Below are 18,164 nucleotides of genomic sequence, written 5' to 3' on the forward strand. Positions count from 1 at the left end.
ACCCTTAATCCAATGAAAGCATGGTTGATTTCCATGTATAATAATTTGAATATAAAAGTATGAAGAGATTTCAAAGTTAGACAGTGCTATTATATCTTAGAGTATTTAAATTGTTTAGGAAAAGTGTGGTAGTTTTTTCTGACCAGTCTCCATTTGGTAACCAGTGAAACTTAATGTTTTTCCTCAAGCTCCTATTAGCCAGGTATAATTGTGGTTTATTAGTTAACCAGAAGTATTTAGCTATGTTACTAATTCAAGGTTCATTTAATACTTGGGAGAAATCTGCATAAGTTTATTCCACTCCTTCATTGATTTTAAAGCTGTACATGCACCATGAAGAGCAGACAGGAAACACGCTGTGCTATAAAGACATTTTACATCTTTTATTTGCCATGACTAATACTACAGTAGAAATCTTGAGCATCTGTATCAGCCGATCAAATAAAGCAGAAATGCTTTGGAAGGGAACATCCAAGAGTGAGGAAACCACCTGAATTATGACCCAAAGTCTGGTTATCTCAAATAGCCTCTTTTGCCTCTCAGCATCAAGGGGCAACAATGCAACTGTACTCTGATCATTTGCTCTACAATCCACACCCTCTTCTGCGAGTGAGACACAGACCACAGATGGAAAACACGAAGCATGCTGTTACAAAGTCTACAGCAGGAATGACATAAAACAGCCATTAGCTGCATTTTACTGGCTGCTTTTCATGCAAGGGAAAAAAAAGAGTAAACTAGAGAGTCACATGGTTTATGAGGCAATTTCTAGAACAGAGGCAATAAAAAAAAAAAAAGAAAATATGCTTGTGGGTTTGATAGGAAAAAAAATCACTTAAACTGATCTAGGAGTGGAAGTAATACATTTAAAGAAATGCAGCAGATGGAGAGCAGAATAACATCTCGAGTTAATTTATTTTTGAAGCACACAATGAGTTTTAGGATATAATTGAATTAAAGCATCAGAGAATGAAATAACCTTTCTCTTGTTCTGAATATTGTTCTCACAAAAAAAAAAAACAAGTGCACCAAGTTGCTTGCAAGTTTTAGAAAAAACATGCTCAAATATTTTTTTTACACTTAATGGATCCAATATAAACCCGCTGGTTGATGAATGTGTCTAAGTCTAGCAACAAAATGGCGAGTCACCAGGTGCCTTGACTTCTTTCTTATTTTGGCATCACTAGGATACAGTGCTTGCCATGCAGGTGTACCAGTTTTGTGGATCTGCCAGCAACAGTTGTGAATGAAGTGTTTCCTTTGATTTATAAAATACATGCTTTAAGTGCTTTTCTCTTCAAAACACACATGAAAAAATGCCTGTAGTGCAGTGGCTTATAAGACTTACAGTCCTCTGTACCTAGACTGGTTTTAGTATTAATTCCATGTCATTAAAATTAACATCTATGTATAAGCAAAACAAGATATTTTTCACCTCTGGGCATTCATACAAAAAAAAAAAAAAAACAAAAAAAACAAAAAAAAAAAACCAACAAACCCAAACCTTCTATCAGTGTTAACAGTGGCTAACTTCTATTGCTTCATGGAAAATGTCAAGACTACCATATAAATAAATTAATTCATTTACCTTGTCAGAGGAATTTTCTTTCTTATAATGCAGGCACCTACCAGATCATGGTGCATACATTCTCTCCACTGCCTCCAAACACACACAACTAAAGAAAAACTTCTGGAAAATGCCTGAAAGTTAAATGACAGCAGATATTAAAATATAATATAATGTATTTCCTTCTATCAGTGTTAACTTTGCTGCTTTTCAAATTGACCTTTCAGAAAAAGGCATAATCTTAGTAGGTTTTTTTTTTTTTTTGTTTTTTTTTTTTGATAAATATTCCTGGCAATTGTATTCATAACATTCATATCATTATTATTGAATTATGCAGTGATAACTAAGAGGTGCTCTGTGTAGTCTTTGAGATAGTCTCTAGAGATTTGCTTGCATATTTGCAGCATTCAAGGCAATATAATCACAGAATTCTTTTCCCCCTATTTCTGAGCTTTTTTATTTTACAAATATCCTACTTTAAGTAGGGCAATAATAAAAAAGAAGGAAGAAAACAGTTATGAATTCCAGTATTAGTTAGGGTTAAGACCCACATAATATTAATTCCTACTGCCTTAAGCACTCTGAAAACCCTAAATCATACTTAGCATCCATGGAGGAAAAAAGACAAGTTTAAAGGTGCAGAAAAGCTTATGGAAAATAATTATTGTATACGGGACACCTCATTGATGTGAGAATAAACAGCCTTGCATTAGAGCCATGTTAGATTGCAATTTGGTTTGGATAGTAGTACACAAAGAGAGAAAAGAAGAAACCATCAGGCAAATGTGGACTGATGGTGAGGTGCGAGAATGCAAAAAAAGGTTTTGCAAAACAGCATAATGCTTTTATTCCTAGTTGGTCAACTTCATACTCAGGTGAATTATGAAAGGATGCACAGAGTAGAATACAGAAAAGTCAAAATGGATTGTCTTTAAATACCCAAAGGATACTTTGGAAAAGGGAAAGTGAGAATATCACTTCAACACTCCATGAATTATGGAAACACTGATAGCAGAGATCATTCTGCCTCCATCAAACAGATCTCCAAAGACAAAGTAATTTTTTTTTCACATTTTCTTTTATTCCAAGTTGAAATTTTAAACAGTAAGACACATCCTTCAGGAATTTTGAACTAGCTTATTTAACAGAATGCTTTACTGAGGGCTAGAACATTGCAAGTCCCAAGACTGATGCCATGTTTGATGAGGTTTGTAACAGCATGGTCTAGAACATAATTCTTTCGAAACATCTACATAGTTAGATTTTGGACAGTGCACAACTGACATTTGATGCAGTGTCTGTGTAAAAGCTGCATTGACCCTGTGAGAAGTAGAATATCAGACAATATTGAGACAATATTTTACTGAGGCAACTCACTTTTATTATACTCCAGTTCTCCCTTTTATTTTTGATGAAATTTTACTGTGGGAAAAATTTAGAACTACAATATGCAAAGATATGTCTGGGAGGATAATTAAATTTTATTGACCTTAAACTGGAATTTTAAAATCCATTAACAGATGAATTGATCCATTTCTGCAGTGGGGATAAAACAAAAAATCTATCCCAAAAGGTCCTCATAAAACTGTTAATACCATCTATCTTGCCCCATTTCCCACTGCCCCCCTGCCTCCCCCCTACCCAGACTTCTACTGTTTTCCCACTCAGTTCTAATCTACCTTACTGAAAGAAAAATCTCCCAACCCCCACCCTATTCTCACCATCCATTTGCCTTGTTTGGTTTTTTTTCCTTCTGACAGAGTCTATTTCTGTTCCCCTGATCTGATCTACAATTCCCTCTCTGCACCACTTCTCTTCCCTCAGTTCCATGACAGAGTACACAGCAAAATTTATAGTACTAAGGCCGAGTCAAGGGATTTGCACAGAGATCATGTCCTGGTAACACTTCACACACTTCTGGCTACTAGGTAAGATTGAATTTTATTGTTTCTTAAGAACAACAGGGGCAGTATAGCTACATATTCTTCTCAGTGACAGAAATGGTAATGACCTGTAAACCTACGTACATAACAGATAACAGTTGTCACATGTTCATGTGAAACTTTTTTTTGGTGCAAAATATAACTTTAATCTACTTAAAGATGAAATACAGTCCAGAAAAGTGGACTATAGCAAAGAGATCTCATTAAATATTCCTTCTCAGAAGAGAAAAAATAATTTTACTTCTGTCAGTTCTTTAATGCATTTGCATATTCAGCTATCAATTATAACAAGTGAATAATACGCTCCAGGCCAGACTGTCCAAGAGAATAAAAATCTGCATACAGCATTGGCATCTTAAAACCGAAGCAAAACTGAATATGGAAAAGGAACATATCTAACCTCTCTGGAGTTATTGTTTGATAACCTCTCTGGAAAGGTCTGGCTGAGAAGCCACAGAGGAGTTCATTGTTTTGTGAGTTGTTACAGCACATTAAGCTGTGATTTGGCACCTTCAGGGGCAAAAGTTTACTGGAGCTAGGTTAGTTCTTTCACACATACATATACCCACTTTTCTTTTTTTGTGAGAGACATTTTGTGAGATCAGATTTGCTGCAGAATCTATTATAACCTATGCAGCACATCTTCTAATGACAGGTAACTTGTCACTGCATGCTTCACTTTCCTTCCCTTGCTACAGACTGGCAGCTTCTGCACACTTTTCATTGTGCAGGTGCTTTCTTTTGGCAGACTTGTTCAGATAATAGAGCAATCCAATCAAAACATCACTGGGAACTCTAGACAGAACATTTGCTGCTTTAGAAACATTTGCACTCGCCATATGGCTAGGGCAGCTTAAGCTATGAAACTCTGATAATTTTGGGTTTTACTCAGGGAGGGCATCTGAGATTTATGATGGCCGGAATTCATTAAGTCTTGACAAAGCCATCCAAATATTTAAAGCAATTCTGTAGGATAGTTCCAGAGCTGAGTAAAGCAGAGGCATTTGGTTTTCACTGCCATTTATATAAGGACCTATCCATTTCAACAACCATTCTGTACCTTACAACTACCAAGCCATATTAACATGGCACAGCAGTTTTCTATGGCAATAGAGCAAAATATAACAGCTTGCAGTACTAGTAATCTTGTTTGCATTTTTTTATTGAACATTTTCAGTAACGTGCTTATCAAAACATGAAAAATAATGATAACATGACTAGCATGATAATGAGATTGCTTTCTTCATATTTTAAAGGCTCTGCATTTCTTAAATATACCAAATTCTAATTTACTTTAAAAATAGAAAGGGATAATTTGTGTTTAATGGAATTTTTATAATAGAATTCCATTCTGACATGGATAATATAGATAATAATTATCTTACATATTTTAATACCATTATGAGATCTCTCCATAAATAGTTGTAAAATATGCAGTAGCATAAATTATCAAAAAAAAACACCCAAAAAATATTAAACACCTTTGCATATTATTGCTTGTTAGTTTAGTAATATAGCAGATTTCATAGGAACAGCATTTTTTACACAATCAGGTTTCAATAGTATCAGCAACTTTTATTCCCATTTGCTCTTGAGCCAAGGGAGCATTTGAAAAATACCTTCAGCCCTTTCCTATGGATACCAGGTTACTTACCATCCAGTGTTTAACATTTTTTTATGTCAGTGGAAGAGATGCCACTAACAGAAAGAAAACCACAACATACAAGTAAATTGTTGGAGGGAAAAAAAAATGAAGGAAAAAGTGAAACAGCTGTTCAATGGTCATGGAAGTAATGTAATGGTATGTTATCAAGACAGTGTTTAGTCCCTTTCATGCTTTCTTTTTATGACTGTTTATTTTTTTTAATACAAAGTTAACTGATTATATATTAATAATTCTTTTACTTTGTGTTTTAAAATTGATATTATTCAGTACACTGGTTTGTAAATTAAATACTTCAGGTTGATGACTGTTTCACTTTCCTCAGCATTGGTTCCAATAATTAATGTGATGTCAGAGGACTAATTATCATAATGAAGCAGACCAGAGTTTCTCACTGAAAAAAAATTAATAATTTTGAAGTTTCATTTATTTTAATAAGCACAAGAGCAAACCCATGATACACATATATACGTGTTTATGTTTACCAAGCAATCCAAAGACTGAAGCTCATCTACTTGAGAGACTACTCCAAAAGATCATGGATCCCAAAGACCATCTTTCTTTAGGAAGAAATTCTTTACAGAAAGGGTGGTTAGATATTGTGTCTACCCGGGGAGGTGGAGGAGTCACTGTCCCTGAAGGTGTGCAAGGAATGGCTGCATGTGGCATTTAGTGTCATGGTTAAGCAGAAAAGGTTGTGTTTGGTCATAGGTTGGATTTGAAGAACTTTCCAGCCTTTCCAGCCTAATTGATTCTACAATTCTGGGATTCTCTATTGGTTTGAATAATATCCGAATGACTTGGTTTCTGCCTAGTCCACCCTGTGAACATGAAACGTATGTGGCATTACAGATACACAGAGAGCCCTGTTCCAAAAGCTTCTATAAACTGAATGGAAAAGTTGATTGAACATGTGAGGTCTTGGAACATGAAGTGGGAGTGATGCCTCTTTTGTTTGATCTCTGAGCCAACACTAGGGCAATGCTATCAGGCTTAAAAAAAAACCCAAAAAAACAACCTAGCAGGCTGATGCACAGCATATCTACAGCCCAGAATAATAAACTAATTTTACTGGCATTTAAAAGTTAGGAATGATCTTTTCCCCATTGCCAAAGAAAAAGTCAAAATTACAGGGGACTAAATAAACCCACTTCATACAACTTGTTATGGGCTCTCTATCTATAAGGATACCACATCATTTTAGTATCCTTGAGTGCTAAAGTTGTGCTATGTTATTCCAAGTAGGAATACCAGTAATAACCAGTGCCTGGTTACATCACTGAGAGACTTCAGGCAATTGTATTGCAAAGAACATGATCCTGGAGACTGACAGTCCCCAAGTCCCCTACTGGTATGTTGTTCAGTGGTTGGTATTCAGATAAGAAGTCTAAACTAGGAATTAGAGAAGGGAAACACTATGTTCATACAGACTACAGATTGTATTTTCATGATCAGAGCTCCACAAAGCTGAGACAAAGGTTTACAAAACTGTATTAATCAGCTTAGGCTATTTAGCTTTCTGTGAGCTAATCCTCTTAGCTCAGATGCCAAGTAGGGTAAGATAGTAAAAGGTGGGTTGTTCCTACTCAGACTAATCCTTGGGCCTGAATCTTTACATAGCCCTACTATTCTCCTTCCTCTTTAAAAAACAAACAAACAAACAAACAAAAAAGGCTTAGTCTTATAACCATCATTTTATGAATTACAGAGAGTTTTTACTGCTAGACAATTACATCTAAGGGGGGAAAAAAAACCCTACAAACTTAAACTAAACCATAACACTAAAATCCCCACATTCCATTTATATATCTACTGGAGAATATTCCATAGATATTATCTACAAAAACTATCATAGAATAGTACTCACAAGTTCTAAATTCTTATTAGAAACAAAAATCTTTCTTTAGATATTCTGCAATGCAAACAGGGTCCAGAAGAGCTTTTTATATTTGCATGTGAAAAAATATTACAGTAATGTATAGAAGTGGAGTTTGGGGTAATATTTTTTTATATAATATCATTTGCTGTTTGCTTTCAAATACACATTTTCCCAAATGTTTGGAGACAAATATTTCTTAAAATATTTCTACATTACCTGAACACATCTAAACACTTCAGCACTTGGAGGTCAAGTTATTTATTCAAGATATATTTAGATGTAATAGTGTGAGAATAAAACCAGCAATTTTCAAAACACCTATTTTTTTTTCAACCTGCTACTTGAAAGAACAAAGGATACACTGTCCAGTTGAATAATATTTCTTCTTCCATGTTTTATAGAGAAGCTTCGTACTTTAAATATTGTTATCCTATTTTATTGCATATTGCGAAGAAATCTTTTGTCCAAAATGAGGTATTAAAGGACTTTGGCATTACAAAGTCAAATTTACAAATGCAGAAAATCCAAAACACACCCATTTCCATAAAAAATCCTGTTCCTACATTAATTTAACTTTTCTAAATATTTATTCCCATACTATTTTCCCAGAGGAGCTGAATTATTCACAGCAACCTTCATATGAACCTTTAAGTATTACAATTATCATTCAATATATGAGATCTGAGAAATATTTAGATGGCAAGAATAAAAATTAAAATTATTCACTTTCTCATGACTTTTAATTCTCTCATAAGCATATCTGAATTTTCATGCTTTATAGATAATTAATACTCAGCTGACATAGAATCTACAAGAAATCATCTTCCAATGATCAAACAACACAGAAACAAACAAGTTTTAAAATTCTAAAGTAACTTCTAAGTAACCAAGGTACTTATTACTCTCAGTTTAAGGAGGTAGATGATCTTATTTGTTCTTTTGGACTACCCTAGCTGTAAGTGAAGTAGAGGAATTAAGTGCTTTGCTTAAGAGGACCCTTAATTCCTGGCAGTGCTTTGAGTGATGTACACTAACAGAGTGCACTTTGAAGCAAGTGTGGCCATGCATAATACAGCAAAAATTAATGTCTACAGAAGAGATGAAGGTCTTGTGTTTTCCTCAGGGGAGGAATCATTTCATTACAGTCACAGCTCCTGTTATATGACCAACATACATAATATGAGATCAGAATGTAATACATATTGGAAAGAAAGGGTACACACAGAGTCAGCTTTAACCACTTGAAATAAGAGCACAAAAAAAAATGTAAGCTCCTTTATAACATTACACAGGTGTCTTGCCTGTGTGAGATTTCTTCTCCAGATCATTCAACCATTTCAAAGGTTATTCTATAGCTATTCATTTTAGAAAGGGCATAGGTATCCTGCTTTAAGATCCTGAATTTAGATTGCTAAACTCTGATGAGTGAACACATCCACAGTCTCTGATATCAAAATCACTTATTCAAGCTTAAGGATATTAATCTTTATTAACTTTGTTCGCCTTCATTAACTATACTCAAGTGGAAGGAAACATTCCCATGGCTTACCTTCTTCTGTCTCTTTCATCTTTCTCTTATGAAAGAGGACATTGTTTCATTCAATCCTGCAAACAGCAGAATTTTATCTATACAGGTTATTCTGTGCATTAGAGAAATTCACAGCCACCTTCATGATCCATTTTTAAATGCAGCTGGTTTTACAAAGCTCCAGTCGTTATGGCACTCTGGAGTCCAAGCACTACTGAAACTAAATGAAAGTTGGGTTATTAAATTATTTGTAATCTCCATTCCTGAGTATTTACAAGGTAAATATATGGTACTCTAGGTTTAATCCCCATAATTCTGTTTAAACTTTAGGAAGCACTTCAGCACACAGATCAAGCCTTGTTTATGCTGCTCCTTAAGTAAAGCATTTGCTCTGCTAAGAAACATTTAAAGAAACTGAGGTACCTGATGGGCCAATCTCTGGTTCTATGTAAATACACAGGTCAGGTTTATGCTGACGCATCCAAATCCTGTTGGACATAGCATCACACCTAGATTTGAGTAGTCATTTATAGTCAAAGCAATAAACATTCAGAGACTTCTCTTAAAAACAAGCCTTCATCCCATTCCTGAAAAGAGATATCAACAGCAAAGCTGCAATACAAGAAGGAAGTACATCACTTTCATTTAGATTCCCTACAACCACCTTGAAATGTTTATGATTCAAAGTCACAGCAACCACAAGATATCCAAAACCAAAAATAAAAGTCAGGGAAGAAAATATATGCAGATAGAATAATAGCTGTAAGAAGGTGATGACAGACTGAAAGATAAACAAGTCATGACTTTCTCATAAAAGCAATCTCTTCATTATATTTTTATCAGGTTTGTTATTTTTCACATTTTAGTATTAGACCAGAAACTCAGGTATTTCCAGTTTCTGACTGGAAAAAGAAAAAAAAAATGTTTAATACAAATATTTTATTAAAATGCATACGCAGACCTAAAGCTAGAATGGATTATTTGTGTGGAGTTTTTCAAAATACCATTGTGATCTTTATAACTGTGCAAGGAGAATCATACAAAGAAAACTTCAAGCCATTTTTTTAGAGAAAGAAATGCCAATATTCGAGATGTATATGACTGGGTTTGTTTACTTTAAGTTAGAAGTGAAATTTTGGCATCCAAGTGTTTATGGGAGCCCTGTACATCTAAAGGATGGAGTTTATACAGTGCCAGGGCTGTGTTGTCTCAGCTGCTTTTCTATTGATTAGCCGTACTGTCATAGGATGCCAGTCGTCTCTTGAATTGTGATCGTGCTTTACATGTACTCATGGGTGAGCCATTAGAGGTTAATTAAAACAAAAAGCTGTTAATATACTTACTATGTCAGTAAGTACTTAAAAATCTGTAGGTGGCTGATACGACAAACAAGGTGTTATGAAATACTGTCAGCTTATACTTCCCTGACCAAGTGGAATGTCAAGTTATATATTGTTTTAATAACTATCACCATAACAATAAAATTAATGGGAACACTCCAAAGCAAAACTAGATGCAAGTCAATATCTAGATCCTGCTCTAAGACCATACCTTCGATGTGTGAGTTAAAAACTATTCCTTTCCCCTCCCGCAGTTGTCTAGTTTAACAGTAAGATAATTGTAGCAGGACATACACATGCTCCACATTTAACACATATGCTAGCCTACATAATTTCTGGGAACTACCAAATAAAGACAACTGCAAAATTTTTCATGGAGTTGTAAGTATTTAAGAGATACTGGAAATCAACTTTAGAAGAACCGTGTGTTTAGCTTTATTCTGTATTGTACCTTTTCACCAAAGAAGCACTGAATAGTTTGCCTTAAATCCTTAAATTATGCATTAATAGAAGATTGAAAAATCTTTGCTATCAAGAAAGTAAAATCACCCAGAAAACCCTTCTACATAGCTTATTGCAGTTTGAAGTCATAGCATAAGAAAAACACTTTTTTTCTGTTAAAAAAAAATTAAATGAACAAACAGCTGAGGAGAGGAAGAACTAAAATATAGTTAGTTTCTGCCTTCATGACTAGCAAAGGAATATTTTTTAGCCTTTCCTTCACCACCCAGTAACAAATTCCTTGCCATAGTTTCCCTTTACTTACAGCAATTCACAGTTATTAAAAAGTTCTTATTCTTGTCTTAGCCATCTTTCAATCATTGAAGCACAGAATTGTTTGATTTGGAAGAGAGTTCAAGTATTGCCTAGTAATAACCCTCTGCCAGGGACACCTTCCACTATACCACGTTGCATGAAATCCCATCCATCACGGCTTTGAACACCTCCAGGGATGAGGCATCCACAACTTCCCTGGGCAACATGTTCCAGTGCCTGCCTACTCTAATTTTTGAAGGGGTAACTCCAGGCACTGGGAACTTCACCAAACTGCTGTGGCTTCTCAGATATGGACAGCAGCTTAGCTACTTCCTCCACCAGTTTCCTCAGGATGCACAGATTTGTCTTATCAGGATCCATGGGTTTGTGCACTGTCTTGTTTCTTAGACGGTCTCAGACCTGATCTTCTCCTATAGCAGGTGGTTCTTCACTGTCTCAGTCCCTGCCTTTACCACCTGTGTGTGTGGCTCAGACAGTGTGGCTGAAGGGAAAGACTGAGACAAAAAAGTTGTTGAGCACTTCTACCTTCTTCAAATCCCAGAAAACCAGGTTTCCTTTTCCTTATGAAGTGGGGCCATTTTTTCCCTAGTCTTCATTTTATCACAGACGTAACCCATAGGAGCTTTACCTCTTGCCATTGACACCTGTGGCCAGGTTTAATTCTGTCAGGGCATTAGGTTGCCTAACCTGATCCCTTGCTGTCCAGACAATCTCTTTATATTCCTCCCAGACTACCTGTCCCTGCTTCCGTGCTCTCCAGGCTTGCTTTGTGTTTGTCTTTGTCCAGGAGACCTTTTTTCCCTCCATTAACCTCCTGGTCATTTCATTTGTCTTCCTCTTCGTCGGGATGCATAACTCCTGAACTTGGTCGAGGTGATCCTTGAATATCAACCAACTTGCTTGGGCTCCTCTTCTCTCCAGGGCTTTATTCCATGCTACTCTACCAAGTGGACTCCTGGAGAGGTCAAAGTTTGCTCTTCTAAAGTCCAGGGTATACAGAGTTTGGTGTGCACCCTCCTCACAGCCTTCAGTATCTTGAACTCTGTGATTTGATGGTTACATCAGCTGTAAGCAGATGCACATTCCCCACAGCACCTCTTGGTGAGAACAGGGTTCAGCAAAGTACTTTTCCTTGTTGGCTCCTCTATCACATGGAGAAGGAAGCTATTGTTAATGCATTCCAGGAACCTCCAACAGACATAGGAGCAAGTCTCTCCTCTTGGCCTCTCCTTCAAAGAAGCACCCTGTCCCCCTGCACGTGCTCCTGTGGAAACTGCCTCACCATGCTCTGGCTGACATGCCAGGTCCTGTTTGCCCACTCTGCTCCTCATGCTCCCCAGGGCTGTTCTTTGTGGGCATTGGGGGTGACACCATTCCTCCTGGCCCCACACACACCTCATCAGCTGCTCACATGAGAGCTGCCACTTCCTTGCAGGTCTCAGCACTGCCTGGGTTTTCCCTAGGTCAGGACCACTCCCTTCCTACATATGCTATGATTCCCTCCTCCACTACAGAATGTGCCTACTGTTCAACTCTGCAATTAATGTTTTATTAATAACAATGTGGTCTACAACCATAAAGCCCAGCATGATGAATATTAATAGTTGGAAAGATGATAAAAATTTCAGAGCTAAGCACATGTGATTCATTAATATGAGGGGATCATCATAAAGGTCTGCTAGACTAAAATGCAGAGTTAAAAAGCCTTTTTTTTTTAAAAAAAAAGCCTTTGTAGTGATCAAAAACATCACTTGGTGCATTGATATTCATACTAATTGACAGCAGCACAACCAGTGTTCCCCTACACCTACTGCTTTCTCCCTCTTTACTCCAGCTTGACTCTTTGCTGGGTAGATCTCCCACATCTAAGCTCTCAGCTTTATATTGATATTTAGTTGAACATACAAAATACGTCCCCTCACTGTGTTCCCTAGCCCTTATTCCCTTCTTCCCAACAGACTACACTGGTTTTTTTGCCTATAAATTGGATATAAGCATTAGATATAAGCAGGCTTCTAAAACTGCATTGGTTTCAGCTAGATTCAGAATACAGTATCATCAGAATCATGTAAATCTAACCTTAACTTCTTTGGGTGAAGCAACTATGCAAGAAAACAGAACTTTTAAGGTGTCTTTCCCCTCAGAACAAAACCAATCTGAGTATCTGCATCACATTCTACCGGCCTCAATTAGAGTAGATGGTAGTTTTGTTTTTCACGTGGAAGATAAGTAAGCATGTTACGCTTAATTGCATTAGAAAACATGAAGCGCGAAACACTGCTAAAAAAACTGGTTTAAAAGCTAGTTGTGATAAGTTCTGAATTGGACTGCAATTTGAAATTATGTAAGTAGTTGAAAAAACTTGCCTTTGTAGAATTACCTTTTAGAGTTACCTTTCTTTGCACTAAACCTGAGGATTTTTAGGACAATACCTTGGATTTCAGATATTTCAACTCCTATAACCTGTGTTGCTTCAGTGTTTTTTTCCCTAAAACTTTGATTCACATAGTTAAGTATTTACTGTTTTCATTGAAAAGAAGCATTAAGCCTTTATAAGTTACAAGTCAAAGAAGAGTAAAATCTCAGCAATGCAAGACATAATCAAGTCGGGAATACAATAAATATTATGAGCAAATCAAACATGACCGCATGCTACTTTTATGATCCATTGTCTTACATATACTTCTCTTTTTTTCCTGAGATAAAGCATGTTCCATTAGTTTGGTATGGAGACATATACTCAAGGAAGCATTCCAACAAAATTTATACATTTATGAAATTGCAGAGTGCGACACAATTATCATTTTGTATTCTGATACAGATATGCTAGAGCTCTTAGCATCCCTGTGTGAGGTCTTTTCTTCTTATTCTAGCATAGAGAAACAGAGAAAGATAGCTATTTTTAATGCATGCATTTACTATTTTCCCCTAATTTTGACATAGTGCTAATGGTATTTTTTAAAGTAAATTTGATGTTAACTTTACCCTGTCACACTCAAATGTCCAAGTACATATTCATACTAGTCAAAAATGCAAAGCTACCCAGGGTCCATGATCTCAATAATGTACATGCTTGCCTTTTCTGGTTGCAAGTGTAAAGAAGCTTGCAAGCAACTAGCTTTTATCAATAAATATCTGCAGCATTATCTCAGTGCATGAACACCAAACAAAAGACACCCGACTTAAAAAGAATTTTTCCTTCAATAAGCAATGTGCTCTTGTAGTAAACAAAAGAAGTATAAAGAATCATGGAATCCGTAGGGTTGGAAAACGCCTCTAAGATTTCAACCATCAACCATCAACCTAGCACTTCCATTTTTACCACTAAATTAAGTCCCCAGGCGTCATATCCACACGTTTTTTGAACATATCCAGGGACAGTGATTCCACAACTTCTCTGAGCAGCTAGTATCAAGGCTTGACAAAAATCTCAGTGAAAAAAATTCCTAATACCTAATATAAACTTCCCCTGGCATAACTTAAAGCCATTTCCTCTGGTCCTGTCATTTACTTCACTGGAGAAAAGACTGACCCCCCATGTCTCTACAACCTCCTTTCAGATAATTGGAGAAAGCAAAAAGGTCTCCCCCGAGCCTCGTCTTTTCCAAGCTACACAATCCCAGCTCCCTCAGCCACTCCACATAGGACTTGTGCTCCAGACCCTTCAGCTTTGTTGCTTTTCTCTGGACAGGCTCCAGCACCCCAATGCCTTTCTTGAAGTGAGGTGCCCAAAACTGAATTCAAGGTGCAGCTTCACCAGTGCTGTGTACAGAGGGCCAATCACTGCCCTCATTCTGCTGGCCACACTATTGCTGATGCACACTAGGATGTCTTTGGCCTTCTTGGCCATCTGGGCACAACTGGATCACATTCAGCACCCCTATGTCCTCTTCCACCGGGCAGCTTTCCAACCACGCTGCCCCCAGCCTGCAGAGCTGCCTGGGATTGTTGTGAGCCATGGGCAGGACCCACTCCTTCAAAACACATAATGTTTAAGGGTTGGTACAACAAGACCAACCTATTCTCCAAAGTAATTAATGGAACATTTTACACAGAAGAAAATACTGCCCCCTTTGAGGTTGAGATAGATTATAGAATTAAGTTTCAAAATTATAACATTATTTTGATTTCTGTTGAAATTTTTTGTGTGGGTTTAGCAATCCTCCCAAAATCTCCATCATATATTTCCTATAGAAAGACAATTTATTTGGATACAGAAGTATTAAGATTTCACCTTCCTTAATATTTCATCCATATCAGAGAAATGGAAAAGCTATGCAACTAGGTTAATTTCTCTAACTGAAGTAGTAGTCATATTGCAATATACTTAAATGAATGGCTTTTTAAACTGCATAAATATTACAGCTCATGAAAATGTCCTGATTAGAAATGTCTATAGATATCACATTTATTGTTGCATATTGTCCTATCATATTTTTCTTCTAAATCGGATAGTGGTACCAGGAACTTGCAGTTTGAAAAGCTGGCAGCTGTATTGTGATATTGAATTAGCCAGGTGAGACCAAATTATGTTACCAGTTTGAAGTGCTGAAGCATTCCCTAAAGCAGCTTTCATTTAAGATATTAAATGTCATCATTTTCATACTTCATTGACTCTATAATTCAACAGGGAATAGCTTCTTTCACTGCACCAGTATCATTTGTGTCTTGATGAGGTCTTGTTTACCTCAAAAATTAAACTTAAGTAATGATCCTATTTAATGAAGTACTAAACATAGTAATAAAAATAAAAATATTTGCTTCTTATGTCTCAAAAGCTGTAAATTTCAATATTTAAACTTTGTTCACTAAGAACTCCTTAATTAGCCAATTAAGAAAGCCATTTATTTAGCCCAGTCATTTTTGATTACTCAAAAATGGGAATTATTAATATTACAATAGTTAAAAAGCCAAGATAAGGCTGACACTGGGGAACTTTTTCCTTGAAATTAGATTAAATTATGTTCTATCATCATAGCTTACTTAAGTGTTTACAGATAGCTAAGAGTTTGATTATTTAAATCTGAATTTCTAATGTAGGTAAACAGTCAATACTGATGATGGAGAACTACCTGCTCCTACCAAACCCTAGTGCAGTCAAAATCTTTGAATATCAGACTTACAAACATTCCTCCAGTATCCAAGTATACAAAATCTATACCAACGAAATCTGGGTGTAAAACTCTTTAGAACTCCCTGTCATAACTTCCAACCACAACTGACTATGCTGAGGACTACAATAATTATTGAAGTGACACATTATAAGGACATATTTTCTATTTCCATGAATTTTAAAAATGGAGTAGAGATAGTATCCATTTATGTCTCTTCCATCAGCCTTTCACAGGATAATTATAACTGAATAACATAATTTAAAAATCCTGAACCTGTCACAGGTATATGCTTCTCCAAGAGACTCCTGGAATATGAGTTTCCATGGCTGACAAATGTACGGCTTGCATTAAATTATCCACAAAAACTTTTGGGAGTTCCAGGAAAGAAAAGCGGCTAACTGACAAAGAAGTACTAACTTCTTTTTATATGCAGTACTGTAACGTCCTGCAAGTCCTGCTCCAAACTAAACTCTCAGTATGCCAAGTGTCCTGATTTCCCTCCTCATGACATCTGTGTGAGAAATTAAATCATTAGTTAAGCTGGGCCAAAACTAGAAGTTCTCAAGTGCAGAACATTCATGGGTCTCCTGAGCAATAGGTTATCTCTCCCATGTCCCCTTCAAAGGAGTTACAACCACTGGGGACATTTATGCAACCCACTCTTAAGTAAAGGCATAGGTAGTCAAACAAGAAATGTATTTTGTTGACTAGTCTCCTGTGCTATCCTCATGGAAAGACAAGGACAATTGAAAACAAAAGAAACAGAGATACATGAACTATATTAAATTTGGCTCTAAATTACAGCATTTAAGTGCTCTGCTTTTACTACTTTACTACTTATTAATTTTTCAAATCCTGCTGCTTTACCTGAAAAAATAAGAACCTTTCCCTGCGATTCTTCTTTCTAGAGGGAAGAACAAAGTCTTTCAGATAGAGAAGCTTCTCTTCTTAGTGACAGAGCTCTGGTGAGTAGATGGAGGAATCCAAGAAAGATCTGCTATCTCTGTCTGGATCTGCCTTCCCTGGGACAGGCCTCATGGGAGATTGGGATGTACGATATGGAAGATTATCCATCCTCACTTCTCTAGCTGAACACTGACTTTGCCTCAGGGAGAATGGACTATAGGGATGCCAGTTAGTTGTGTAAGGATGTCATGAGGTTGTGCAAGGAAAAATTAGAAGAGTCTAAGCTGTAACTTTTACCCATTTTCAAAAAAATTTTTGGATTTTTTAAACCCCACCAACACATAGAATGGTTGCACCAGTAGTGTAGCAATGGTAAAAGTCCTGGTAGAACAAGAACTTCTGTATCCTCTGAGAGTAAGGGCTGGTAAATTTAGAATAATTGACTGTATTCTTCTATTTCCTAGTGCACTATGTATGACCACCTTGTAAGACCACCTTATTGCACGTTGTCACAGGATGGCAGAATAAAGCCATGATTGTCACAGAACTTCAAAAAAGTGAGTAAATACTGAAAAAGGACAAAGTACTCTTCAGAGCCATTTAGAAGAGCTGCTATATCTGATGATTCAGGCTTCATTCACCATGTCCTATCTAATTGCAATTACAAGCTTTTTTGTCCTTGGTTGAGCACTACTGAAGGTAGTAATCAGCAAATGAACCCCAAGTTCAGTTCAGAAATGCAGTTCTTCTGTTTTGATGCATTTTGAATGTAATTATATTAGACTTCACTAGGCCAAAAGAAAGATGATTGTCAGGAAAAAGAAATACGATCCACTTAGGAAAATAAAAATAATATAGGATTTGTAGTTGAAGATATAGTCCACTCTTCAGATCTCATATTCACATACTTCACGAAGAAGGTAAATATATTTAGATGGGTGACTAGTAAATTAGCTTTTTTTCTTTTTATTTTATTAATCAATTCTCTTTAATGAGCATAGTATTCCTCTTGTGACTTTGAGGTTCAAGTACATATCCCAGTATTTCACTGCATACCAAAAAGCGTTTAGTGTTAGCAGAAGTCAGTATTAAGCCTGTCCCTCAAATCCTTTTAAGCCAGACCACACTTTGAAAAGTGTGTGAAGATATAAATTCAGGACACCCTTATATTATCAGTGTCTGGTTGTTTTAAAAAAAAATCAAAAACATTCAGGTTAATGTAAAGTAAGAGGAATACAAATAAAAGCTTTTTTAATTTTTTTTATTTTTAAACATGAAACCAAAACCAATTTTAAACATTAAAGGCAAATAAGAGACTAAGTAGAGCATGCTCACACTAACATGCCATAAATATCTTCCCTACATTCCCTGTACTCTCTGTATCATCAGAATAAGGATTGTGTGCTTTAGACTTCCATTGTGCTACAGATGATACTTATTTAGGAAA

The sequence above is a fragment of the Pyrgilauda ruficollis genome, unplaced genomic scaffold, assembly GCF_017590135.1.
Source record: "Pyrgilauda ruficollis isolate IOZ18807 unplaced genomic scaffold, ASM1759013v1 scaffold37, whole genome shotgun sequence".
NCBI classification, from domain to species: domain Eukaryota; kingdom Metazoa; phylum Chordata; class Aves; order Passeriformes; family Passeridae; genus Pyrgilauda; species Pyrgilauda ruficollis.